The sequence below is a fragment of the Pinus tabuliformis genome, chromosome 2_1 (assembly GCF_031772625.1).
Source record: "Pinus tabuliformis cultivar Carrire ecotype Pingquan chromosome 2_1, CPIR1, whole genome shotgun sequence".
NCBI lineage: Eukaryota > Viridiplantae > Streptophyta > Pinopsida > Pinales > Pinaceae > Pinus > Pinus tabuliformis.
The window spans coordinates 531821447-531826346 of NC_142299.1; the positions used below are offsets into that span (position 1 = coordinate 531821447).

General features: G+C 30.6%; 1 pseudogene; it reads left to right on the forward strand.

The window, feature by feature from the left end:
* Positions 1-2016: 2016 nt before the first annotated feature.
* Positions 2017-3113, forward strand: LOC149201337 (putative serine/threonine-protein kinase WNK11 pseudogene; annotated as a pseudogene).
* Positions 3114-4900: the final 1787 nt, after the last annotated feature.

A 4900-nucleotide genomic window follows, 5' to 3' on the forward strand; every position in this document is an offset into this window, starting at 1 on the left:
AAAAAAGTGATCCCTAGATATATTTCTAGAACTTCAACCTCATTATTCGTCGTAATTTTATTTTCTAATTTCCTTGAGGTCCTTCAATGACCCGTCTACACTTATTATCCCCTTGCATGCTTCAACAATCTCATAATGTTAAGCCACATAAATATTTTGATTGGATGCAAAGTTGGTTATGTGTTTGTCTTCGATTTGATAAAGTGCCTAAATTTAGATTTAGAGAGGGTAATACATCTACTCCATCTAAGATCCCAACATCCATGCTATTGTAAACTAATATTGTTGTAGTCAAACCTTACTTCTAACTACAAATCAGATAAGAATCTCACAAAAAAATTATGCATGAATAAATTTTTATCATGATGTAAGATTCATGGAGGGTGGAAAGATATCCTTAGGGATTTTACCCAATTCCAAATCAACCTAGATCATGAAAAAATTGATCAAGCTCATAAATATATGTGAACTCTTACTTTCTATATCATTATATTTCAATAATTAAAAAAAAGTGTGTTACAAGATTAGATGACTTATTCATATCCATCAATACATAGAAGTTATATCATACCTTATCTTAACAAACATTATATGTCTAAACGTACACCTACATATGGGTAACATACAAATTAACTATGAAAAAATATGATAACTAGCATTTTGTTCAACCTATAGACAATAAAGGTACTTGTTTCACATCAACATTAATTATCTCTTCTTCCAATATTTCTTGTTTTTTTCCACTTTAGTTTTTCCAATAAATCGTATTCATATAACATCTAAAAAATTCTTAAAATCACAACCAAGTCACACATAAAATTGATGTATGAAACTCTTTGACTATTAAAGTCTATAAAAGTGTAAATAAATAGTTTCAATTTTGTAAAAGTTTAAATAACTTAAAATAATTACACATTTTTGTTTAAATAAAGACAATGTGTAACTAATAAATGAAATTATTTTTTCACAGTGATTGTTTTAATTATGTTTTTGAATGAATAAATAGATTTAGCACCATGATAAACTCTCGAAACATTTCTATAAATAAAACAACTTGAACTAAATTCATATTCTATAAATGAAACAGCGTAAACTATTTTTACCAAATTTTTAGTTAAAATTGCTAAAAAAAATAGAATGAATAAATTAATTTAGCACCATGATAAACTCTTGAAACATTTCTATAAATAAAACAACTTAAACTAATTTTATAATCTATAAATAAAACGACTTGAACTATATTTATAAAAAATTCTGCTAAATTTTTAAATAAAATTACTTAAAAAAACAACACAGAAATGAACAAACAATTTCACTTATTAATTAAATTACAAGATAAATAAATAAACAATCTTATCTATTAATTAAATTACAAGATAAATAAATGTTATCATCTATACGAATAATTCAATTAAAATAAAAAACTTATCACCCACCTAGGAAAAAAAACAAAACAATCTAGGGAGTTGGGAAAGCTCATAACCAACGAATTACTCTGAACGTGTGATTGCCTTTTCAGTTATGAAATATTCAGTCCCGATAATATATCTCCATGCGTAGCTGCTATTTCTCGGTCAAACACAACCTCTAGTATAAATACACACCTCTGTTATTTACATCCTCAGGTTGCTCTCCATGTTCTCGACCCAAATATCTTTTGCCCGGTTTACGAGGACGGACTCTCAGCGATTTCTGTGGTTACAGTTAGAGTCGTATGTTTTCTGCATTCTCCTATTTATTTTTATAAGGTTTTTTTTCCTTTATCAGTGAAATTTGAACTCTGTGCACTGCAATGGTTTGATCACAGTTTTATTTTGTGAGGATTCTGTTTATCAAAATAGTTTTATGAGACTTCTCTTCTGCGGAGAGAATTTGTTTGTCTGTAGAGTTAGGGTTTTGGATTTCGTGGTTTGATTCAAGATTGCTGGGCAATTTTAAGTTTTACACTTAAATTTATTGGGTGGCTTTCTGAATCTGGCGACTTTGTTTTTTCAGTATCTCTCGAGCGAAAATGCTGTTAGCGTCTGCAGTAATCCCAAAGGAGGCAAAGTCTTCTGTCTTTGCTGTCTGTTCGTCTTCCGAATTTAGGGAAAATCTCCATTTCTGCGCGGCTTCCTATAGCCCTGCGCGGCTTCCTATAGCCCTGCAAGGGTTTCTGTTTATTAAATTCAAATTAGAAAGAGGAACCTAATTTGGAATTCCGGGGTTAGGGTTTCATTTCCTTTATAGCAGGTGGAGAAATGCCTGGTGTAGAATATGACACCTGTGATAAGGACATGGAGCCCTTTGTGGAACTGGATCCCACTGGGAGGTATGGTCGCTATGAAGATTTGCTGGGCCGTGGTGATATGAAGAAGGTATACCGAGCTTTTGATCAAGAAGAGGGTATTGAGGTTGCTTGGAACAAAGTGCCTCTGCAAAACCTAGATGATGTTTCCATACAGAGGATCTATGCAGAAGTCCGTCTGTTGAAATCTCTGAGTAAGAAGAACATAATTATGCTCTATAATGCATGGCTGGATAGAAAGACAAGTCATGTGAATTTCATTACTGAGGTCTGTACCTCGGGTACTCTGAGAGAGTACCGCCAGAAGCACCGTCATGTCTCAATGAAGGCTTTGAAGAACTGGGCACTTCAGATACTGGGAGGATTGCATTATCTTCATAATCATGAGCCTTGTGTAATTCACAGAGATTTGAATTGCAGCAATATTTTTGTGAATGGCAATAGTGGCGTTCTGAAGATTGGGGATCTGGGTCTTGCCACTACCCTGGTAAATGATCGTTGTGCACACACTGTCCTCGGTACTCCGGAATTCATGGCTCCAGAATTATATGATGAGGATTATAATGAGCTTGTAGATATTTATTCCTTTGGCATGTGCTTGCTGGAGATGGTTACTTTGGAAATTCCTTATAGTGAGTGCCGTAGCGTTGCTCAAATTTATAAGAAGGTAAGTTCTGATATAAGGCCTGCAGCATTGGAAAAGGTTACAAATCAAGAAATGAGACAGTTTATTGAAAAATGCCTGGCTGCAGCACCAGTGAGGCCTTCTGCTGCAGAGCTTCTCATGGACCCATTTTTTAAAGTACAAGTCAGGTTGTTTCAATGAACAGGATAGATGGATTTCTGCCTGTTTATTTTGCCAATTTATTTTTGAGATCTGCCCAATTTTTTTAATACTTGATGTGAAGAAAATGTTGTTATAGTCGCATCAAATGTTGTTATAGATAACTATAGCACAATCAGTCAGATAAATGGTATTAAATGTGTATGGTATTAAATGTGTATAAGCTATAACGGGTTGGCCACATTATTTTGATGTCTTTTAGATCATTTGGAAAGAGTGCAATTTGGAAAGAGATATAAATGATATTATATATGTATAGATTTATAGCGGGTTACTTTGGCCAGGTTTTTTTTTAGTTATGAAAAGTTATATATATATATATATGGGGTTATGTGGACTTTGAATATATATATATATATATATATATATATATATATATATATATTCATTCATAGTGGGTTATGTGGCCATATTATTTTGATATTTTTTAGATTCTGTAATTTGGAAAGTTAAGAAAAGTTATTATATTTAGTGGTCATTTGAATGATGAGTGGTAAAATAAATTAATTTTTTATTTTTTTAGTATTTGTTTATTTTTTAGTTTTTATATTTTTTGTAATATGGGAAAATATTTTCTATATATTAGTTTGGGTATTAAATTTATTAGCATGATTTGTTGGTAAAATAATTTATTATAAAATGGAAAAAATTAATTAAAGTATTGTATGTTTTGTTTAGAATATAATTTTTTTAAATATTGATTTTGTATAAATTTTAGAAAATTACTGAAAATATTGTAAATTAGAAGGTCAAATATCTATATAATGTAATCTATTTCAACATTATAATTATGCATTTGAAAAGTGAATCCCTTGTCTAGAATCAAGGCATAATCCAAACTTAAAATTTTCAGATATGTAGGAAAGGCTAAGCTACTTCAACCACGTAATATGAAACATTTAGTAGAAACCCTAAACTGGGGCTATGTGGTTTGTATGTAGTGTAAGAATCTCATAGATCTGTGGTGTAAAGTGTTAGATGTCATTTAAGAGTAAAAGTTAGCATACAAAACAAATTTTAAGAAGTGAAAAAGAACTCAATGGTTCCAATTGCCCACTCGAACTCCGTATTGCAACTTAGCACACATGTTACATGATTGTTTTACCTTTACTTACAACCACTAGTGTATATTAAAATAATCTTTATGCTTTAAAGAAATAATTTTTTTGGACATGGTTAGACTTACTATGTGCTTATTTTGTCTCCACAATTATTAGAATTTCAGTGGAATTTCCAAATACTCTTTTTAATTAGATTCTAGTTGTTTGATACATTTACAAAATTATTTTTAATTAGATTCTAGTTGTGCAATACATATATAAAATTATGAGTTATTCGTAATTGATAATCTTTCCCCTTTCATAATAACATAAGACAATGATATATGCTTTTCAAGCATATATATAAGATAAAGATTTTACAATCATTTGCAATTTGTTTTATTGATTGCTATATGTCCCCGTACATATCACAACCATATATCTAACTCCATTTTAAATTATCTTTCGCCTAATTAATTTTCATATGCCCCTATACATATCACAACCATATAATGATATACACTTTTAAATCAATTGCCTTTCCTTTAATAAATTGTCATATGCCCCTATACATATATGAACCATATACCTACCCACATGTTTAAAGGATGGAAACATAGGTTAGTTTTCACAAATTCATATTATAAAATTTCCACATTCAAAATGCATCTTTTGCAATTTGCTCATTTTGTATAGCCACTAGATTCCATGTCTTTGTTTTTTGTTATA